General features: G+C 42.7%; 1 long non-coding RNA gene across 1 annotated transcript; it reads right to left on the bottom strand.

Annotated features, from left to right (window-relative positions):
- Positions 1-823: 823 nt before the first annotated feature.
- On the bottom strand, positions 824-9,739 carry LOC134471001 (uncharacterized). The gene is made up of 4 exons (XR_010040303.1): positions 9,446-9,739; positions 8,943-9,075; positions 5,828-7,594; positions 824-4,486 (listed from the first exon to the last, which is right to left on the bottom strand). It is a non-coding gene; the product is annotated as an uncharacterized LOC134471001 (long non-coding RNA).
- Between the last annotated feature and the right edge of the window lie 14,770 nt (positions 9,740-24,509).

Genomic DNA, 24,509 nt, shown 5'->3' on the forward strand with positions numbered 1-24,509 from the left:
GGGAGGGACTTTCCAAGGCTTCCCCCTGTGCTGGAATTCAACCGGAGCACACGTTCTGGGCCTGGCCCTGGATTCTGGCCTCTGCTAGCTGCTTGGAGTTCATTGGGCATGGCCCATTTAGATCCGTGGTTAACTCCCATATGTTTTAGAGTGATTTCAGATATGGGGTGTGGTCTTACCACCTGGGAGTGAAGTTCTAAAGTTTCCCTTGGGCTGGGGTCCAACCCATGCACGTGGTCAGGGACCGGGACTGGATTTTGGCCCCTGCTAGCTCCAGCCCGGGCAGTTTAGCAAGATCATGTCTCAGAGTAAATAGATAAATTAGAAGTAATTTCCTTAATATTGAAAAGCATTTTGGGGGCTTAGGGATATGACTCAGTGGTAGAGATGCCTCTATAACACAAGGAAGGCCCTGGGTGTCACCTCAGTAATACAGAAAATAAAGAGAAATGGAAGAAGGGAGGAAAGGAGGAAGAGAGAGGAAGGCTCTGGAAATGATGGCACGTTCCTGTAATCACAGCACTAGGGAGGCGGAGGCCAGAGGATGCCCATGAGGGGGCAACCTGGGCTGCATGGTGAGCTCAAGTCCCCCCTAAACAGCAGAGTGAGACCTTATCTCAAAAAATCAAAATATAATAAAATAGCCTCTGGACAAAAACAAGAAAAAGCCTGACCACAAAAATGGGGGTTCTTTTTGGGAGGGGGAGTTAGGAGTTCTCTCTCTCTCTCTCTCTCTTTGGTACTAGGGATCTAACTCGTGACCTTGTGCTTGCCAGGCAGGTGCTTTTCCCACTGAGCTAAATCCCCAGCTCTGATTGTCTCATTTTTGGTTGTATTGCTTTTGGTTTTTTTTTTTTTTTTTTTGCAAGGCTGGGGATTAAACCCAAAGCCTTCACACTGAGCTACATCATAAGCTCACTTCCTTCCTTCTTTTTTTCTTTTTTTTTAATTTTGAAATTAGAGTCTTGCTAAATCATTAAATTTGTAGGCTAGCCTTGAACTTGCAATGCTCCTGCCTCAGCTTCCCAGGGTACTGGGATTACTGGTATACCCCACCACACTATCCTAGAGACCTGCCTTTTACACCCAGATGAGCCGTCAACCTCACTTAAAGTAATACAAATGCAAATTGAAACAAGCTCCCTTGGGATCTCTGAGGTTAGCAAGGAGCAGCAGAGGTGATAAAGAGAGATCCCTGAGGGGTGCCCCTTGGAGTGGCCTCAGGAAACAGCAGAGACACAGTGGCTCCTGCCCTCCCTTTAGGAATTTAACTTCCAGGAATTTATCTCAGAGATCACTCACTGAGACATTACTTCCGCATTCCATGCCAGGTTATTATTTGCTATTGCTTAAATGACAACTTCCTCTTTTTATTTTTCTCAATTCTGTTAAACTGCAGGGCTTCATGCACGCTAGACAAACACTCCCCACTGAGCTACACTCATAACTTAGAAGTAATCTCCTTGTCCAATAACTGAGGATTGGTTGAACATAGTGTGTGAAATGCATTTCAGTTGTTCAGGCCCAAAGAACAGATTCAGAGGGAAGAAGAGCAGCAAAAGCAAAGCCTGATTTCCCTGTTTTGCAAGAATGAGGTGCCTGCCTCACCAAAAAAGCTGACACCCCCAGAATGATCATAAAGGGCCATGTGAGCCCAGCGGGGTTCCCTCGCCCTCTCCTCATTACTGGGTTATATTTTGTTGTTGTTATTTTTATTTATTTATTTGGTCTTTTTGAGACAAGGTTTCACTGCAGTTCAGCCTGGACTTCAGCTCAGCCTATAACCCAAGCTCACCTCAAACTCATAGAAATCCTCCCGCCTCAGCCTCCTGAGTGTTTGGAATAACTTCTTAACTGTCAGCAATTTTCCAGAGTTAGCTGTTGTGCAACAACAAAAGCATCACCATTCTGTTCTGTATGTGTCGTTACCCTGGTAACCCTGTACTCTGTCTCAACCTTTGTCCCCCTTTGTGAAGGACGGTTGTTCCTGGAATTAGCTGACCACAAATTGTCAACTTTCTGTAAAGGAGGAACTCGCTAACCGGCAGCTGCAAAACTTCCAGTAAAGGCAACTGATTAAGCAAGGAACTCTGCCCTGAAGCCAAAGAAAAGAACAAAAGCCTCTCCACCCTTATCCCCTCCCACCACTGCTTTGTGGTTTTTTCCTTTATAAGCCTCCCAACAATCTAACCCTAGTTGCAAACTCCATCACACTGTGTCCCTGGGTACCAGCCTAAATAAAGCGCTTCTTTTTCCTTTAAAGACGTCTTGCCCCATTTTTGGACAACATCTCGGAGTCTCGTTTTTGGGGTACAACATTAGCATGGTAACTTCCATACTTAATTGACCATGTAGCCTCCCCCTGGTGCTTAAACACCCTCTCCAATGCATGACCTGACCTCAGTCACATTCTCAAGCTAAAAGTCCTTGTCCTGAAAATAGATCACTTTTTTGTTTCTTACAAAGTCTCTCTTCTCTTTTTTAAAGAAAAGTTATAATTGGTCCTGTTTTTATCTGTCAATTTTCAAACTGTTCTAGGTCTTGCTGGGACTGTCTTCCATAACTTTGTCCACATTTTCGCAGTCATAGATTTTTCTTTGACAGGACAGGAGTGTGTGTGTGTGTGGTGAGAGTTGTCTCTGAAGTGAGTTAATCCCCTTACACAGGATGATGGGGCCTTAGTTATGGTTCCAGCCCAAGCTGCGTTATTAGGTACTTCCTAACCAAGAGTGTGGGATGTCTCTCCGTTTTCTAATGTCCTATTTGTTGTACCCCAAAAATGAGACTGCAAAATGCTGCTCAAAAACCAGGGCAAGACATCTTTTTAAAAAAAAGAAGCACTTTATTTAGACTGGTACCCAGCAACACAGTGCGATGGAGTTTGCAAAGCTGTGCAACTAGGTTAGATATTTGGGAGGCTTATAAAGGAAAAAACTGCAAAGCAGGGGTGGGAGGGGAGAGGATAAGGGTGAGAAAGGCTTTTGTTCTCTTATTTGGGGGCAGAGTTCCTTGTTTAATCAGTTGCCTTTATGCAAAGTTTTGCAGCTGGTGGTCAGCTAGTTCCTCCTTTACAGGAACTTGGCTACTTGTGGTCAGCTAATTCCAGGAACAACTGTCCTTCACAAAGGGGGACAAAGGTTGACACAGAGTACAGAGTTACCAGGGTAAGGACACATACAGAACAGAATGGCCCCACTTTTGTTAGAGCACAACATTCCCCACTGATTTTTGTCCCGTGAGTCAAATCATTGACTCATGGAAGGAGCTTCCATTAGAGCTGTCTGTTCATAGCCTTGTGTTCTTAGGATCATTAAGTTAACGGCCTAAACTCAGTCTTTAACATAACTTATTAATTTGTTTATAATACAAGGCCCGATAGTTACACAGACGAGGAGGATTAACAAAGGTCTTATGGTTGCCATTAATACAGTTGTTAACCAAGGAGAGAAGGAGAGTCAACGTTCAGACCAGCTCTGTTCAGCCTGCCTGGCTTGTTCTTGTTCTTGCAATCACTTTTTAAGGTTAGCCATGTTCTGCCTGATGCCTCCAGAATGATTGGCGTACAGACAGCGGTTTTCCCCTAAAGCCAAGCAGAGACCTTCTTTTAGGAATAGGAGATCTAGTCCCCATCAGTTTTGTAAAACCATCTCAGCCAGGGAACTCAAGGACTCTCCCAGCTTGGAGACAGATTCATTGAGTGTGGCTAGATCCTGATTGATAAGAGCACTTAAGTGCCTGTAATTCTGATCTCCGATTACTAGACTGCACACTCCTAAACCCATTGATCCCACCACTCCAATATCTACAAAAGTATTTTGTCTCTAAGGACTGTGAACACTTCCAGGTATGATAATCTCTAGATGCTCCAATATGGGCAAGGTCAGTAGCTGGTTGCTGTATCTGGGGGCAGAGGTACCAGCCAATGGAGTGTAATTTCTTTTGACTATTCAGGTCTTTGCAAGGCCCAGTTTGCCTTCCTTTAATCTGCCAGATGTGCTGCATGGCATACTGTCCTATTTTTATCATCTTTTGTCTAATTTTTACTGGGATCTTATTTAATAGAGCAAACAAATCTAGTTTAATTATACCATGGACAGTGGTGTTGGTTGCCAACATCTCACCAGTATTATAATCAGTTATTTTCCAAGTTCCAAATTGAGGATTATGAGATGTGCCCCTGAAGTCTCCATAAGAAACCCATAGAAATAAGACTATTAGGTACATTTGGCAATCTTAAGCTTTAAGGGGTCCTTGAAGGGGATAACAGTCCACTTATCTGCAGATCGATCGCCATTGGAGGCCAGGACAGACTTGAAGTCAGAATGATGGATCCAGGCAGGTTTCTCGGTGACTTTGACAGTGGTTGGAGTGCTGAGGACCATGGTGTAGGGGCCCTCCCACCATGGTTCGAGAGATTCTCAGTGATGTCTTCTGAGGAGGACTAGTGTTCCAGGTTCCACAGCAGTGTGTTCATCCTCAGAATGGGCTGCAGGAAGAGGATGTTGTTGTTGGAATAACCGGTGGATGGAAGTCAGAACTGGCTGAAGGGCCTGGGTGGCGGGGGGGGGGGGGACTTAATAAGATCTTGGTTTAGCTAGATCAGCTAGTTTTTCTTCAGAAATCTTAGGGATGAAGGTAGGGGTCTCCTATATAAAGCCTCAAAAAGGGGAAATACCAGCAATGTAGGGGGTACATCATGCATGCAAGAGGGCAAAGAGACTCACCCAGTTCTTGCCAGTTTCCAAGGCCATCTTAGTTATTACCATTTTTAAAGTCTGATTCATCCTTTCTACTTGTCCTGAACTCTGAGGCCAGTAATCACAATGGAGTTTCCAATCAATCTGCAAGGTGTGGGTTAGTTTTTCAGTTATCTGGGCTATGAAAGCCGGGCCATTGTTGGACCCCACAGGTAAGGGGAGGCCAAATGGGGGACACTACTATCAGGGCTGACTCAGACTTAGTAGGAAAAGCTTTGACCAATCCAGTGAAAGTATCAACCATTACTAGAAAGTACTTATACCCTAGAAGTCCAGGCTTTCCCATTTCTGTAAACTCTACTTCTCAATGTTCTCCAGGCATGGTCCCATGGTAGCGAGTGGTTTCTATTTGTTGCAGTCACTTTGGGTTCACTAATTGGCAGTGGGGGCATCTGAGGCTCACAGATTGGGTAAGCTTTGATAATTGAGGAATAAAGAAATGATCCCAGAAAAGGACATTGAGCTTTGGTCCTCCCAAGTGAGTGGACTTATGGGGTTGTTGGATGAGTTCAGGTCCCAATGCCTTGGGGAAGAGGACTCGATTATCAGGCAGTTGATACCAGCCCCCAGGGATATTAGACTTTGCTTGAAGTTGAGCCACCAGATGCAAATCTTTTTGAGTGTAAATGGGCTCTGACAGAGTAAGTGGGATCAGCAGTAATGTCCCAATCCCCACTGATTTTATGGCCACCTTTTGGACGGTGGTGTCTGCCAGATTGTTTCCTCGTATAACAGGATCATCTCCCACTTGATGGGCTTTACAGTGGATGATAGCCACTTTTCTTGGCATCCAAATGGCAGCAACAAATCTAAAATTTGGGGAGGATTTTTGAACTTTTGGCCCCCAGAAGTCAATAGACCCCGTTCTTGATAAATGGTGCCATGAACATGGGCAGTAGCAAATGCATATCTGATATCAGTATAAATGTTTATATCTTTACTTTTTGACAACTTGAGGGCCCCAGTGAGGGCAGTGAGTTCAGCCTATTGGGCCGATGTTCCTGGCTCCAGGGTTTATTCCTATAGAATCTGAGAGTCTGTGGTAACGGCAGCTCCCTTGACCTGCTTACCTTGATAGATGTAACTGCTCCCATCAGAGAAGTATGATGGAACTCCGGATAGGGGCTCATCTGTCAGGTCTGGTCGGAGCCCCATGAGGTGATCAATACAGTTGTGGAGGGGCAAGGAGGGGTTATCATCAGATAGCTAAGTAGCAGAATTTAAAGCTGCTGTCTCCTTGAAACTGATAGTAGTCGGATCCAGAAGTAGTGCCTGATAGTGCATGACTCGGGAGTGGACACCCACCTGTTTGGTGGAGCCTTGATGAGGGTCTCCAGTGAATAAGAGGAGACAATTAAGAGCTTTTGTCCAAAAGTCAATTTTTGAGCCTCCTTTACCAGGAGGGCCACTGAGGAAATCACCCGCAGACAAAGTGGCCATCCGACTGCCACGTTATCCAAAGCCAGCAATATCCTATGGCTCCTAAAAATTCTTGCATTTACTTTTTAGTCACGGGGACCGGAATCTGTTGGATGGATTGTACCTGCTAGGAGGCGAGAGTCCATTTTCCTTCATGGATTTGGTAACCTAAGTAGGTCACATGCTTTTGGCATAGTTGGGCCTCTTTAGCAGAGACCTTATAGCCCAGATCATCCAGGGCCCACAGAAGATCTTGGGACATTTCACCAATGCCCCTTCTCTTTGCAATAAGCACATTGATTTTTATCTAGGGGTGGAGGAGACTTCACATCGGGCTAGGTGACTTTGTTGGCTAGCATCCCCAGCACCTTTGTCCACTTCGGGTCTTTTGGGTCCTCCCGGTTATCAAATATATTTTGAGCAATCTCTAATAACTGACTAAGGGGTATTTCCTCAAATCCCTCAAGCTTTTGCATTTTTCGCTTAAATATCAGGGCTCAACTGGGTTACAAAGGCAATATTAATGGCCCTTGCATTTTCAGGATCTGTGGGTGTATAAATGGGATAGGCCTCTTTCAATCTTTCCAGAAACCCTGAGGGAGACTCGTTAGCCGATTGCCTTACCTCTGATACCTTGGACAAATTGGTGGCTTTTCTGGCAGCGCCATTAAGGGCTTCCAAGAACAACTGGCAATACTGATCGAGAGCCTCCTTACCTCCAGTCATATTAGGGTTCCAATTGGGGCAGGACAAAGGGAAGACATGGTTCTGGCATTTGGGATCAGAGGACGGGTTTCCATCTGGATCATGTACTGTCCCAGTGTGCACTCTCTCTCCTCTGCAGTAAATAGTACCTGGAGCAGTTGCTGACAGTCATCCCAAGTGGGACAATGAGTGAAAAACGTAGATTCCAGAAGGGAAATGAGGCCTTGGGGATCCTTAGAAAAGGATGGGTTCTGCTGTTTCCAATTGTAGAGGTCAGAGGCAGAGAACAGGTAAACAATGGTGCAGAGGGATAGGATGAGAGGAGAGCTCCAGTCCCAGAGCCAAGGGCGTCAGAGCATGGGGTCAATAGAAGGGGGGCAAAGGGTTTTTTCCTAGTCCTTTGCCTTTTTAATATCTCATTTTAATCATCTTTTTTAAATTTGGGGTCTGAGTCTATTTGTTCAGTTTCCAAATTGGAACTTGTTTGTTCAGCTTTAAAATCAGAATTATTGGGCTGGGGATTTAGCTCAGCGGCATAAGCACCTGCCTTGCAAGCAGGCAGTCACGAGTTCGATCCCTGGTACCGATAAAAATGAAAAAGACAAAAAAAAATAAATAAAATAAAATAAAATAAAATCATAATTACTGGACTGGGGATTTAGCTCAGTGGCATAAGCGCCTTCCTTGCAAGCAGGCAGTCGTGAGTTCGATCCCTGGTACCAATAAAAACAAAAAAGACAAAAAAAAAAAAGAAAAGAAAAATAAAATCAGAATTACTAGTCAACACTAATTTTCACTTTTGTAACAAATCTCTTCCCCACAAGTTAACTGGAATAGGTGCCACATAAGATAAAAAGAAACCCTTTTGTTGTTCTGGTCCCTCATAAGGCAAAGGTGAGGCACTCTGTAACACATGTGGAGTGGTCTCCAGTCTGATAAGGGATGTAGGGGCCCTTTGTGTTAGCCACTGGCAGGCCATTGTTCTAATGCAATCACAGACACATCTGCAACAGTGTCTATCAGACCTTCAAAGTATTCCCCATTAATGTTTATAAAACACAAACCTGATTTTAGTCACTTCCTATATAAAATAAATTTCTCTTTTTGTAGTTTTGCTCTGAGGGTCTTGCTCCCTCCTGAGCTGTCTATACTTAACAAAAGAAGGTTTCTCTATAGGTAACAAAATCAACTGTGCCACGTAGTCTCCCTGTTCAAAAACCCAGATGTCCATAGCACATGCAAGAACTTGTATTTCATCTCCACGATCACCATCAATCACACTAGGCACAATAGTTATGCCTTTGAAATTTAGATCAGCCTTTCCCAGCACAAGACCAACTGTTCCTTAGGTGGGGGACCCCAAATTCCTATCCCAAAAAGCATTTCCTCATTTATTGCTGGATGTGGATTGGGACCTGTCCTATTTTTATGAGCCTGCTCCAAGACAAGAGTTTTTAGCTTTACATCAAAATGCAAGAATTGAGCAGGAGACAAGCATGTTTGTGCCAAATGTTTGATATCATAAGGTGTCAGTTGATATGTACCCAAAACATTTTGCAAGAGCCCCACAGTAAATGGACTTTGGACTCCATTGTTAACCACACTTTGTTTAACTTTTTTAGCAGTTGTATTTCAAAAGGCTTATGAATAAAATACTTCTGATCATTATCATCTGTTACAATTCCTACTGGGAAGCAAGCAGGGAGGGTATTATTTGCTCCCTTTGCAGCTGCCTCTTCCTGCACTACCTGTAAGTTTCTGGATAGAGCCGTATGAGTTATTTTTCCTAAAGGTGGCAGATGCCTCAGCAGGGAGCTCTCTTCCTTCTATATCCAAATCAGAGTCTTTGGACTGTGAGCTCTTTAATGTGCTTAAAACTGAACGGACCAGATTCCAAGTTGAGAATGGTTTGGGGGGGAAATGGTGTGTCTTTCTTTGGCACATGAGCCCCTGAGCATTTAAGCAGGCTTTGGAGCAGTTGCAAATGCATTTGCTCCTCCAGTGAAACCTTTTGCCCCTTACGTTACTCCCAGATAAAATGACTTTTCACAGTAGACTCACCCTTTTTTCCCTCTCTTCTCTCCAGTCTCTTTGGGGCATGGTTTTTTCCTTGGCAGGCAGGACCTGGCTCAGAGCTGGTTTTGGTTTTAATGGCACCAAGAGGGGGGTGTTATGAATGAGGCCAATCCAAACCCTAAAGGGAAATAATTTTCATTATGACCCTTGAGTCCAATAAGCCACATGGAGCCTGTAACAGAAAAAGTTCAAATGGGCTCCAAGCCCCTAAGTTAGTAACAAATTCAACAAGTACAAACGGGCAGAAAAGCCCCAAAGTTAGTAACAGATTCAAATGGGCACATTGCCCTAAGGTACAGAAACACTGAACATAAAGTCAAATGGGCAAAGAATCCCCAAATTACAAATGACAATAAGCCCCAAATTACAAACAGGCAAAAAGCCCCTGGAGGGCATCCCACGTCAATGCAGAAGGAGCACTGGGCTCATCTTCAATTAAACATGTGTGCACCCAAATTACAAATGGGTGGAAAGCCCCAAGTACTTACAGATGTTAAGCCGATCAGTGAAAAATAATTTGGGGAGGGGTCCTCGAGATATCCTGGACAAGTGCCCAAATGTTGTACCCCAAAAACAAGATCCGAAAATGCTGTTCAAAAAATGGGGCAAGAGGGGCTGGGGATTTAGCTCAGCGGCATAAGTGCCTGCCTTGCAAGCAGGCGGTCGTGAGTTCGATTCCCGGTACCCATAAAAAGAAAAAAGAAAAAAAATGGGGCAAAAAATCTTTAAAAGAAAAAGAAGCACTTTATTTAGACGGGTACCCAGTGACACAGTGCGATGGAGTTTGCAAAGCTGTGCAATTAGGTTAAATTTTTGGGAGGCTTATAAAGGAAAAAACTGCAAAGCAGGGGTGGGAGGAGATAAGGGTGGAGGAGGCTTTTGTTCTCTTCTTTGGCTTCGGGGCAGAGTTGCTTGCTTAATCAGTTGCCTTTACTGGAAGTTTTGCAGCTGGCAGTCAGCGAGTTCCTCCTTTACGGGAACTTGACAACTTGTGGTCCACTAATTCCAGGAACAACTGTCCTTTACAAAGGGGGACAAAGGTTGAGACAGAGTACAGGGTTACCAGGGTAACGACACACAGACCAGAATGGCAGCACTTTTGTTAGAGCACAACACTATTCAATCTCCTTTTTAAGAGCACTGTCATTTTCAATATTGAGGTCTTTTATATCCTTCACTAGATCCATTCCTAGGTATTGTATTCCTAGGTATTACATTTTTTGGAAGCTGTTGTGAAAGGTATTGTTTCCCTTATTTCTCTGTTAGTGAGTCTGTTATTTGTGAACATGAAGGCTATTGATTTTTGAGTTCTGACTCTATCCAGCTACATTACTGAATTTAGTTATTAATTCTAGTAATATGTTGGTGGAGTTTTTGAGGTCTTCTTGAAAGATTCTTGCCCTAGTCTAAATTATTGTACAACTACACCCAGACACATAATAATGGCCATCTCAGAAATTGAACAAAAGAATAGAATATTAAAAGCTGTCAGAGAGAAAAGACAGATTGCCTATAAAAGAAAACCTATGAGAATCACAGCAGACTGCTCAGCACAAACAATAAAGTCAAGAAGAGCATGGAGTGAAGTATTTGAGATCCTAAAGGTAAATGATTTCCAACCTAGGTTGATGTTCCCTGAAAAACTGTCCTTCAAAATGGATGGAGAAATAAGATACTTCCGTGACAAAGAACAGCTAAAAAATTACATGATCACCAAGCCAACCCTGAAAAGAATAATGAAAGACAGCCTATACACATTTAGGAAAAAACCACTAAACAAAACAGACAATTAAACATAACTGAATGATAAAGATGCAACAGCAGAAAGATAACATGTCAACAATAAACCAATATATAACAGTTCTAACTATTAATGTAAATGGTCTCAATGCACCAATCAAAAGAAACAGACTGGCAGAATGGGTCAAGAAACAAAACCCAACCATATGTTGTCTACAAGAAATCCATCTAACCCAAAAGGATACTCACAGACTGAAAGTCAAAGAATGGAAAACAATACTTCATGCAACAGGAACCCAAAAAAAGAAGGGGTGGCTATTCTGTTTGCAGACGATGTGAACTTCAAGCCAATAATGGTCAGAAGGGATAAAGAAGGTCACTACATACTGGTTAGGGGAAAACTCCAAGAGGAAGAGATAACTATCTTAAATATATATGCACCAAATTCCAGAGCACCCAGTTATATACAACAAGTACTAACAGAAATGAAAAACCAAATTAACAGTAACACAATTCTAACAGGAGATCTTAACACACCACTGACACCAATGGACAGATCAACCAGACAGAAAATCAGCAAAGAAATAAAAGAACTGAATTGCACCTGTGAACAAATAGACTTAATAGACATAGACAGAGTATTTCACCCAACAACAACAGAATACACATTCTTCTCAGCAGTGCATGGGTCATTCTCTAAAATAGACCATATATTAATTCACAAAACATATTTAAATAAATGCAAAAGGGTTGAAATTACCCCTTGCATGCTATTGGACCATAGCACTATGAAATTAGAAATTAATGATAAAAGATACTGCAAAATTCCCACAAACACATGGAAACTGAATAACACACTCTTGAGTAACCAGTGGGTCACAGAGGAAAGTAAAGAAGAAATTCAACAATACCTACAAGAAAATGAAAATACAGATACAACTTACTGGAATCTGTGGGATGCAATGAAAGCTGTCCTCAGAGGAAAATTTATTGCACTGAGTTCACACATTAGGAAAACAGAACAAATACAAATAAATAACCTGATGTTACACCTCAAACATCTAGAAAAAGAAGAGGAAGTCAAGCCCAAAGGCAAAAGAAGAGAAGAAATTATAAAAATCAGAGCAGAAATCAATGCAATAGAGACTAAAAAACAATCCAAAAAATCAATGAATCAAAGAGTTGGTTCTTTTTTTTTTTTTTTTTTTGTCTTTTTCCTTTTTATCGGTACCAGGGATCGAACTCATGACTGCCTGCTTTCAAGGCATAAGCAGGCGCTTATGCCACTGAGCTAAACCCCAAGACACAAGAGTTGGTTCTTTGAAAGAATAAATAAAATTGACAAGCCCCTAGCCAACCTTATTTTAAAAAGGGAAGAAAAAGCTCAAATTCATGCAATAAGGAATGAAAGAGGAGAAATCACTACAGACCCTATAGAAATACAGAAAATCATCAACACCTATTTCGAAAACCTCTACTCTCAAAGGTTTGATAACACAGAGGAAATGGACAGATTCCTAGAAGCATATGAAGTACCAAAGCTAGATCATGAAGATGTAAAACTACTGAATAACCCAATTTCTATTAATGATATCAAAAAACATAATTAAATCCTTACCTACAAAGAAAAACCCAGGACCAGAAGGATTCACTGCAGAATTCTACAAGAAATACGAAGAAGACCTAATGCCAACACTCCTCAAACTCTTCAATGAAATTGAAAGGGAAGCAATCCTTCCTAATTCGTTCCTAGAATCAAATATTACTCTAGTACCAAAACCTGAACAGGACCCAACTGAAAAAGGGAACTATAGGCCAATCTCCCTAATGAACACAGATGCAAAAATCTTCAATAAAATATTGGCAAATAGGATGCAGCAAATCATCAAGAAGATCATACACCATGACCAAGTGGGATTCATCCCAGGCATGCAGGGATGGTTCAATATACATAAATCAAAAAAAGTAATACACCATATCAATAGAGCCAAGAACCACAGGATCATTTCTATAGATGCAGAAGAAGCTTTTGATAAGGTCCAACATTCATTTATGATAAGAACTTTGCAGAAAATTGGAATAGATGGTCTTTACCTCAATATAATAAAGGCCGTCTATGACAAACCAACAGCCAATATCATACTAAATGGCCAAAAATTGAAGGCCTTTACTTTAAAATCAGGTAGAAGACAAGGATGTTCCTAATCACTGCTCCTATTTAATATAGTACTGGAAATACTAGCCTGAGCAATTAGACAAGAGAGAGAAATAAAAGGCGTAAAGATAGGAAAAAAAGAAGTTAAGCTATCATTATTTGTAGATGACATGATACTCTATATAGAAGATCCCCAAAACTCCATTGAAAGACTGCCAGATATAATAAATAAATTTATTAATGTAGCTGGCAATAAAATCAATACTCAATAATCAATAGCATTCCTATACACTAACAACAAAGTCACAGAAAGATAAATAAGAGAAGCCACACCCTTCACACTAGCAACCAAAAAAATGAAATATCTAGGAATTACTCTCACGAAAGAAGTGAAAGACCTGTACCGGGAAAATTATATTACACTGAAAAATGAAATTGAAGATGATCTCAGAAAAATGGAAAAACATCCCTTGCTCATGGATAGGAAGAACAAACATTGTGAAAATGGCCATTCTCCCAAAACTTTTATACAGATTCAATGCAATCCCGATAAAAATACCATCAACATACCTCATAGAACTCGAGAAATCACTCCTAAAATTCATCTGGAACCAGAGGAGACCTAGAATAGTAAGGACAGTTCTAAGCAGCAAAGGCAAGACAGGAGGTAGCACAATCCCTGACTTGAAGTTATACTACAAAGCAACAGTAGTAAAATCATCATGGTACTGGAATCAAAACAGAGCTGAAGATCAGTGGAATAGATTAGAAGATACAACCACAACTACAAACACATTCAACCACCTTATCTTCGATAAAGGGCCGAACATATTCACTGGGAGAACGACAGTCTCTTTAATAAATGGTGCTGGAAAAACTGGCTCTCCATTTGCCGAAAACTAAAACTAGAACCATGCCTATCACCATGTACTAAAATAAAATCTAAATGGATCAAATATCTAAATACTAAAACAGAAACACTAAATCTATTGGAAGACAAATTGGATAAAAACCTTGAAGACATAGGACATAGGTAGAGAATTCATTAATAGGACTCAAACCACACGGGAAATACTTCCCAGAGTCAATAACTGGGATCACCTCTTATTAAAAAGTTTCTGCATGTCAAAAGAAATCTCCAGCACAGTGAAAAGAAAACCCACAAACTAGGAAAAAAATCTTAGTGAACTGCCCCTCAGACAAAGGACTTCTGTCTAAAACATATAAAGAATTTTTAAAAATCAGACCCCCAAAATTCAAAGACCCAATCCAAAAGTGGGCATCTGAGATGAACAAACAATTCAGAGAAGAAGAAATATAAATGGTAAATAAATATATGAAAAAATGTTCGTCATCATTAGTCATTAGAGAAATGCAAATTAAAACCACACTGAAATTTCATCTCACTCCTGAAAGAATGGCCAAGATCAAGAAAACCACTAACAACAAATGCTGGAGAGGCTGGGGGGAAAAAGGAACTCTCCTGGACTGCTGGTGGGAGTGTAGACTAGTGTAACCATTGTGGAGGTCAGTCTGGAGATTTCTCAGAAAACTGGGACTGGAACCCCCATTTGACCCAGCTATTCCACTTCTAGGCATATTCCCAGAAGAACTGAAAGCATCATACCACAGTGATATATGTGCACCCATGTTTATAGCAGCCCAATTTGTAATTGCCAGATCTTGGAAACAACGTAAGTGTCCATCAACTGAGGAATGGATACAATGGAGTACTACTCAGCTATAAAGAATGATCACATTGAGACATTTATAAATAAATGGATGCAGCTTGAGATCATACTCATAAGTGAAATAAATCAAACTCACATGTATAAATACCAAATAGTTTCTCTAGGGTAAGAAATGAAGAATACATAAAAGTATGTGGTAATCATGATTCTCAATCATATTGGCTTGAAGCCATATAATGTTTTTACTCATTAATTGCAATGGTTTTAATTCTGGGTTGTTCGACTTTAGAATCTGTGATAGTACGAATAGCTGGTGCTGACTTAATATCATCTTGTTTTGAAGTCCCATCAAGCTGTGGTACATCTGTTTCCACTGGTTTTAACATGTTGTATCTTACTATATTTCACTATATGCGATAGTATGAACAAAATTCTTTATAGGCAGAGAGATAATATAGAAACCGTTGTTCGTTTTCTATTAGGTGGTTCTAAATACCCTGTAATTCTTGCATTGTCTTGAATGGCTTCACACTGTCTTGATATGCTTGATGTTATAGCATATGAAATTACACTCAAATAACTCAAGGAAAGAGGCACTATGTCGACTACTATTATATTAGATTATCTGGTGGTGAAACACAATGATGCTCAAATTGTTCGGTTCTGACCTGCGTTGTTCTGTTACAGTGTCCTCTCTTATCTCAATCTCCCCCCTTTTTAAAATTAATCTATTTTCCCTCATTTTTGTAATTAAGGGAAAACTAAATTAAAAAATAGCGGGACGTATTATAGTAACTTTTTTGTTTTCCTATTAACCTGATTTGAACCCCAGTATTGCTCCCCCCATCTTGTTCTGTCTGATTATGCTATATTCTATTTTGTTTAACAGTATCAAGTTTGAGGGTATAGGCAACCACTTTGAAGGCAATAAGATATACTATGATGCCCATTATGGTTTGACTATTATCCTTTTTTTGAAGTCCTGTAAGGTCTCCAGTGTAGGTTTTATTGGTCTTGTTCTGTACTGTTTTGATCAATTCTATTATACCTGATGATATAGACAACTCAATTTAAAAATAGCAAGAGGCACAGTGGTAACCACTTTTGATCACCTGGTATTCTGTTTTTGCATCGTGTACTATGCCCATCCTTCTGTTCTCACTGTGTTTTGCTTAGTCACGTATGGTTTTATTCTCTTCAAAAAAAGTAATAAGAACTGTGGGAATAATAAAACCCAAAAAGTCTAATTGCTATTGTAAAAAAGAGAGGAAAGGAAGGTGGACTAAGGGATATAACTGCAGGTACGTTCGAGTGTGTAGGATGGAAAACCATTATTACTGAGCTTTTGTTGGATCATTGAACGGAACTGTCTCCAATATCACTGTATGAATGTCCACTTTATATGCTTTAATTTTGTAATTTGGACAACTGTTTCTGGGAAGATAATACGTAACCTATTAACTGGTAATTTCTTACTGTATATTTTTTCTTGAAATTCTGTATTACTTGTACCCTGTATTCTGTATTACTTTACTGCTTTGTTTTTTTATGTTCTTTTTTTTTCTCTTTAAATAAAAAAAATAAAATTCCAATTAGTTCCTCGAGCGTCATAAATGCCCACCCCAAGGTCCACTTCCTGTCAAAGGTCACATATTCCCCAGGCCCCTGTATCTGGTCAGAGGAAAAAAACCAAACCCCCTCAGGTTGGGCTCCTCTCCATGTCCTGAATAAAAGCCTCCTTTCTCTCTCTCTCTCTCTCTCTCTCTCTCTCTCTCTCTCTCTCTCTCTCTCTCTCTTTCTGTTTCTCTGTGCACCAGAAAACTCTAACACTTCTAAGTAAAGTATCCTGCCATCTGCAAATAATGATAGTTTAACTTCTTCCTGTCCTGTCTCTATTCCTTTTATTTCTTTCTCCTGTCTGATTGCTCTGGCTGAAGTTTCCAGGACTATGTTGAATAAGGTGGAGACAGTAGACATCCTTGTCTTGTGCCTGGCTTTAGAGTGAAAATTTCCAGGTTTTGTCCATTTAGTATGATGCTGGCTGTTGGTTTCTCATAGATGGCTTTTATCAGATTGAGATAAAGACCATCTATTCCAATTTTCTGTGGAGTTTTTTTTTTTAAACCATGAATGGGTGCTGGACTTTGTGAAAAGCTTTTTCTGCATCTGTAGAGATGATCACATGATTTTTGTCCTTGGTGAGCCGTGTTATTAGGAATAAAAGTGTAACACTGACTTCCCAGCGTGACACAACCCCACCCCGCTTTCAGCCAGAATCACACCTAGGACAATCCTGTTTCTCTGGGCCAGCCTACTGGGTAGTGTCTAGTTGGCTGGCTACTTCTTGTAGGGTGTTCCAGAAGCAGTTAATCCCTGCTGATTATGATAGATGTAATCAACCCAACCTCTAATCTATATTATTTATCGTAGGCCTTCATCAGAGAGCTCACTCTGCTCTACTAGGGATCCGATTCCTTATCTTGAATTCACTGGGAACCCTGCTTGGAACTCCAGTTGAGTAGATGCTGGAGTTGAAAGAGCCCGAGACCAACTCTTACTTTGGTGGCCCGGTGTCTTTCCTGGAGACTGAGGGGATGCCAGAGCAAATGGAACACTCAGCTAGACCAGGACGCAAGTCCCTGACCACTTAGCTGGCAGCCGGTCGAGAAGATTCCATTTGCCACAAAACCACCAGACCTCAGCCAGGGGCACTTGGAGGTCTGAGTAGCTACCAGTGTTTGGCACCCCCATGACACTGAGCATTCCTTCCAGATCTGAAAACCACCCATGGCACAAACACCTGAGCCTTTGGGTACAGTACAAACTGCAGTCACTCACTGAGAACTCCTGAAAATTCAGTCCGCTCAGCCCTGGCATTCGTATCTCCATAGTTGGTCTCCATCTCTAAAGTTTGTCTCAAGTCTTTTACTTTTGGGGGGTCATTTATTGGCAATGGTGATTTAGCTTGAGGAGGAATAAGTGCTGTTTGTGATTTTCCTATTAACAGCACTCAGAGCTACCTCCCCACAAAGTATCTTCACAGTATCTGCCCATAAACCATCGGCCCTGTTTGTGATTTTTGGTCTTTTGTCCAAAGTTGTCGAATGACTGATTAATCCCTCTATTGGAGAATGATGAGTCCAACCCTTTCCAGTGGTCCACATGGCTGTTTCGGGGTCAGGAGCACGTGGGACGGACCTTCCCACTTAGCTGAAGTTCCTCTCCCTTCCCTGTCTTTACCGGCACTGGGGCTCCCAGCTAGAGCTGTGGAACAGGAATCTTGGGCAGCAGCGGAGTCTCTGACTGAAGCCCTCATTAATCTAGGAGAGGAGAGCATGGGACAAGTGGCCAGTAGAGTCCTTTACAAATTGATCGTTGGTTTTCACGGGAGGAAGATCTGGACTAAGCAATTCATGGTGGGGGCTGGAGAACCTCATGTGTCTCCTTGTTTATTTTTAGAGGGGGATAAAGGGAAAAAGAAAAGGGAGCCTGCTTATGGCTGTGTGAGCCAGTGGCCTTATTTGGAAGTCGCAGTGCATGCACATCCCAACCCAGCGTGACAGCCTGCCTGGATTTTGCCAGTCACAGAGACACCTGTCACGGACACCCAGAGCAAGCACCCTCATTCCTGGCACGTGGTTATTGGGAACACAGGAAAAAGGAGTTGTGTACAATGTCTGGACCTTTACCTAAAAACCTTTACCCTGAAGACTTTTGTGTCTAGGAACTCGTAGAGGACTTGCAAGGTATAAAGATGTCATTTAGCAACCGTAAGCCATGCACTATTGCAACACCGTCATACACTGATTGTAAAATCTTGCCACTATGAAGAACTTTGCTTAGCAACTATCAGGATAGCAGTAATTAGTGTTCCAGCTGGACATTTTGTAAGTATGGGAGACAGTGCGGGTGGCCACAAGTACTTATGACCCCATATTCAAGCATGTCTCATTTAAACAACCATAAAATTTTAATTTAAGTAAAACCAATAAGCCAGGAATGGTAGAGCACATCTGTAACCCGAGCACTTGGGAGGCTGAAACAGGCAGATTGCTGTGAGTTTGAGGCTAATCTGGGCTACATAAAAAGTTCAAGGATGGGGGGCTGGGGATTTAGCTGGGGGCTGGGGATTTAGCTCAGCGGCATAAACACCTGCCTTGCAAGCAGGCAGTTGTGAGTTCGATCCCTGGTACCGATAAAAATGAAAAAGACAAAAAAAAAAAAGTTCAAGGATGGCCCAGGTAAGATGCTGTCTTAAAAAATAAAACAGAATTTCAGAACACATCAATCGTATATACGTTGTGCATTGTTATCCCCAAATCATTCACTCAGAGCATAACACATCTGCATTCAATTGTCCAAACAATACCAGCCAAATCTTTCTCTTCAGCAAACTCATAGGAATCAGAAGCATAGCTACCTTAACTATTTTTATAAACATATACATACACACATACATATATTGTTGCTTTCACCTTCTCACACTAGCAATACAATACGATGTTTACACGTGTCTTATTTATTTCACTAATGAATGTGGTCTCAAGTTGCATCCATTTACCCATAAAAGTCTCAGGTTTATCCTTTTTTATGACTGAATAGTATTTCATTGTATAAAAAGACCACATCTTTTTTATCCATTCCTCAGTAGATAGGCATTTAGGTTGTCTCCAAGATCTGGCTATTACAATTTGTGCTCCTATAAACAGGGGTATATTTATAATACTGTTCTTTTTAATTCTTTTGGGAAGATACCCAGAAGGGGAATAGCTGGGTCAAATGGGTTCCCTAGTGCTAGTTTTTTGAGGACTCTTCACACTGATTTCCACAGTGGTTGCACCAGTCTACCTTCCCACCAACAGTGCAGAAGGGTTCCTTTTCCTCCATAGCCCCTCCAGCATTTGTTACTGCTTGATTTCTTGATAATAACTGTTCTTTCTGGGGTGAGGTGAAATCTCAATGTTATTTTAATTTGCATTTCTCAAATGACCTGTGATGTTGACCTTTTTCACATATTTATTTGCTGTTTCTATCTCTTCATCTGATAAGTGTGTATTCATCTCAGATGACCATTTTTACACTGAGTCTTTAAGTCTGGGAGAACTGATTTTTTTTAGCTCATTATATGTTCTTTTTTTTTTTTTTTTTTTTTTTTGTCTTTTTGAAACAGGGTCTCTCTATGCAGTTCAGGCTGGCCTTGAGCTCACTTTGTAGCCTAGACTGGTCTCGAACTCGCAATGATCCTCCTGCCTCAGCCTCCTGAGTGCTGAAATTACAGGCTTGAGCCACCACGCCCAGCTTCTTTATATGTTCTTGATAGTAATCCTTTGTCTGAGGAACCACTGGCAAACATTTTCTCCACGTTGTGGGTTATCTCTTCACTCTGTTGTGGTTTCTCTTGAAAAAGCTCTTTATGATGAGATCCCAGTTGTTAATTCTTTATGATAGTTCTTGTGCAATCCGGGTTTTGTTCCTTAAGTCTTTGCCTACATCTGTGTTTCAAGAGTTTTACCTACTGTGTCTTCCAACAGATTTAATGTCTCTGTTCTAACATTATGATCTTGATCCATTCCAATTTTAGCTTAGTGCATGGTGACAGAGATGGGTCCCGTTTGAATCTCGGGCATATGTAGAGCCAGTTTTTCCAGAACCATTTATTAGGCTCCCTTGGGCTGGGGAAATAGCTCAGCAACATGAGTGCCTGCCTGGAAAGCATAAGGTCATGAGTTTGATTCCTAGTACTCAAAAAAAAACCCTCTTTCTTCCAGTGAATGTGAGCAAACCTAATTTTTAAAATTCCCCAAGCACACTTTTTTCTTTGATTCCTTTTATTTATCCCTAAACTTGGCATGCAAGCTGTCTGCCCCATACTCCGACATATGTGACAGCGGGCCATTTGTGCCAAGGTCTCAGGAGCAATTCCTTCTCCCTACCTTGCTTGCTAGGCCTAGAGATGTTGTCTGGATGTGTCCACACATGCACCAAACCTGTACTTAGGGTCTAGTTCTGCCTCTGCTCATGCTTAGGCGCCTGCCTTCTTTCCTCTGCACTGGTTTTGCTGTCTTGGGAGCAATGTTCTCCAGTGTTCAGTGCCAGGTTATTGTTATTGTTGTTGTTGTTGTTGTTGTTGGGAGGGCGTGTGTTCTGAGACAGGGTCTTGTAGGCCAGACTGGAGGCTCACTGTGAGTTCAAAGCCAACCTGAACTACATAGTGAGACCTTGTCTCAAAACAAAAACAGAAAGAGCCACGCTGGGTCTGAGAGGAGCACACCAAGAAGCCAGTTTGCCCTTCCTGTGAGCCATGCAAACCACTGGGGCCTCCTGCAATCTGGTCGGTGCCTGAGCTAAGCACCAAGAGCTACTCTATCCCCAACTCCTGTATGCAACCAGGTGGTTTGGAGGACAGGCTGAGTTGGTAGCCACTGAGGCAGATTTCCTGTTATCCTGCTTCAAGTTCTGTACCACTTTCACCACCTTATTTTGATTGGATTTACTGTTTCATTTTGTTGGGTTTTATTCTCCTTCAAACAAAAACAATTAAAAAGCAAAACCAGAATGGCCTTGTTCTCAATAGAGAAACACCTGGCCATGTAGCTCAGTGTGAAGACCCTGGATGCAACCCCCTGCACTGCCACAGCAAATGGAAAAAATGCAAGGTTTATGTTTGTCAAAAAGAAAAAAAAAAAAAAAAAAAAAAAGATAGAATTGCTGAATCAGCAATTCTACCCCTAAGTAACTATCTAAAATAATTGAAAGCAGGGACTCAAAGGGACACCTGTACACTCTGTTTATACTAGCATGATTCAAAGGCAGAAACAACCAAAGGATCATGCATGGATGAATAGATGTGCAGTATAGTCCCCTATGTAAAGGAATATTAGTCACACAGGAAAAGGAATGAAGCTTCAACATCTATTGTAGCAGGGATGAACCCTGAGGACTTTATGCTCAGTGAAATTACCCAGGGATAGGAAGTCCTTCGAGACAGATCCACAGAGACGCTAGGGACAGATGTGTCCCTAGAAAAAGAATCCAGAGACAGAGAATGGTAGAATGTAGGTGCCAGGGGCTAGGGTGGAGGAAGGGAGTAAGTGTTCCGTGAGGTGAAAGAGTCCTAGAAGTAGCTAGTGATTGTGGTGGTGCAGCATGAAGGACTTTTCTTTTTCTTTCTGCTTCTCTTTGTACATAGGGAGAAGGGGTCAATCCCAGGCCCTGGTGCATGCTAAGCATGTGTCCTACGACTAAGCAGGGCCCCTTTCACTTGTGTGCTCTTTACACCACCAAAGTGAACCGTAGACTTAAAATGTTAAAAGTTAGCCAGGTGTGGTAGCATGAGCCTATCTTCCCAGCACTCGGGAGGCTGAGACAGGAGGATCACTATGAGTTCCAGACCAGCCTGGGCTACAAAGTGAGCTCAAGGCCCAGCCTGAACTGCACAGCGAGACCCTGTCTCAAAAACATTTTTTAAAAAGTTTAAAGATTTATGACTATTTTTGCATATATTGTACTTCAGTAATAACAAATAAAGGAGATGCTGGAAAATGTACAAAGAGAAAGTGCTTAAAAATAAAAGAAAGGTAAACCTTTTGGCATTTTGTGTGTGTATGTACACTGGGTGTTGAACTCAAAGCCTTCACACTGAGCTACATCCCCAGTCCTTTTTAAAAAAAAATTTTTTTTTGAGACAGGGTTTGCTAAATTGCTAAATTGATCAGGCTGGCCTTGAACTTTCAATCCTTCTGCCTCAGCCTCCCAGTGCTGGAATGACAGATGCACATCACCACACCAGGCTTACAGCTTTTGAATTTTAGATATTGACTCTTCCGAAGGAGAAACATTCAACTGAAAACAAGATTGCCATCTCCTAGTTTTAGATTTTAGTTCTTTATTTTTGAGATGCGGCCTCACTCTGTTGTCCAGGCTGGTCTCAGCTTGCTGGCCTCAGACAAACAATCCTCCTGCCTCAGCCTCTGAAATGACTGGGGCTCTGGGTGTGTGCCACCACACTTGGCTACCACGGGGAATTTAAATCCATCCACTGCTCCAGGAAAAGACTCCACCCTCACTTGAGCAACCACCGTGAGCAGCCTCAGGGAGCAGTGGCCCAGTGCTTCGGCCCAGGATGTGGGCCAGGCAGGTGCGGTGTAAACGGTCGCCCCGCCCTGCGCACGCTGGCTGCCAGCACCAGGGAGGGAGGGAGCCAAGCTGCAGCCAGGCAGGAGAGGGAGGAGGCCTCGGGCCACACTGGACAGGAGTGGAGGAGGACATGGACACACAGGCTAGAAGGACGTTGGGGTGGGCAGAAGCTGGAAGGGAACAGCAAGATGCTCGGGGGACAAGGTAGGGTCTGGCCCTGGCCCAGCTAGGGGAAGTCTGGGCTGAAGGTATCCACGGTCAGAGGTCCCCAGACAGACCAGGCAGACACACACACACAGGGATGGACAGACTCACACACACATACAGAGAGATAGACAGACAGACACATATACACAGAGACAGACACACACACATATGCACACACATACACGGAAACAGAAAGACACACAGACACAGTGATGGACAGATGGACACATACAGAGACAGACACATACACATAGACACACATACACAGAGACAGAAAGACAGACATATACACAGAGACACACATACACACACACACAGACACAAATACACAGAGGCAGACGAGCACGCTGGGCTCAGAGAGGCTGTGTGGACACAGAATCAGGCAGCATGGTTCTGCATGAGGTTCTCTCACTCTGGGCAGGAATGTGGAATAGTGCGTGGGCTGGGGGTGGGGGAAGTCTGCCACCAGGAGCCAGCAAGCAGAGGGCCCAGGATAGCCACGTGGATTCCCTGGACTTCAGGCCCTGCTCCCTGGGGTCAGGAGTGAGTCCCAAGACAGCAGAGGCAGCAGGGCCCCAGGCGTGGATGACGGCGGCGCCTCAAGGTGCCGGTTTAGAAACCAGGTCCCCCAGAGAACGGCTCTTCAGGCTGGAGTCTGAAGTCACTGCTATCGCAAATCATCGTGAACTTTGTGGCTTTGAAAGCTACGCCAACCTGCAGCCAGGTCTGGAGGCTGATGCAGGCGGATCCCAAGTTCAAGCCTAGCCTGGACAACAGTGACTCCATGAGAGTTTGCCTCAAAATAAAAGAACAAAAAAGGGAAGCCCACTATGGTCTGTGGCTGGGACCATTTATGGGGTCTTGGGGTGTCTTTAAGATGGGCAATGGGAGCTATGTATTCCTAGTGTCTGTTGGGTTCCCAGAGTGCTGGGCTCTGTTAGAGAGACAGTGCTGGCACATGTGGGAGGGAGGGTCAGAGATCCGCAGTTAGGACGAAGGTCTGTGGGATTCATGAATCTGCCTCATCTGAGGAAAAGCACAAATTCAATTTACAGGTGAGAACGTGGGCCCAATGAACAATTTTGTTGTATCTTTACCCCTGTGGTGCTTTTTTAAAAATTCATTTATTTTTAAACGAACTTCCCGGAACATAAAAAAGGTATTGGGTATTTTGATTGTATCCTGAAGCTGCAGTTTTTCTTTCATTCTTTCTTTTTAATGTTTGTTTTTCATATTTGTTTGCTCCGAGTTTTGTTTCTTTTGGAGAGGCTGTTTTTCTTTGTTTTGTTCGTTTTTTTGAGCCAGGGTCTCGCTATGGAGCCCAGGCTGGTTTGAACTTACTGCAATCCGCCTACCGAGTGCTGGACTGTCAAGCGTGCGCCCCCACGTGGACCCGGTTGCCCCCACTCTTGCTCGCGGGCAGGAAGCCCAGTTTCCCGCAGGAGTCCCTGAGACCCATTCCCTCTGCAGGCGGCTGCCGGACCTCTATCCTGCTAGGCCACCTGCCTGTCTCCCCTGGCCGTCTTCCCCTGCCCTCTGCCGCCCAGGCCTTGTCCGCCGCCACCACCACCGCGCAGCCTCCGCTGCAAGCCTCGCCCCTTCGTGCCTGCAGCTGCCCCTGCC

Source organism: Cavia porcellus, unplaced genomic scaffold (genome assembly GCF_034190915.1).
Source record: "Cavia porcellus strain 051 isolate PalLab524CR breed Dunkin Hartley unplaced genomic scaffold, mCavPor4.1 scaffold_17, whole genome shotgun sequence".
Lineage (NCBI taxonomy): Eukaryota > Metazoa > Chordata > Mammalia > Rodentia > Caviidae > Cavia > Cavia porcellus.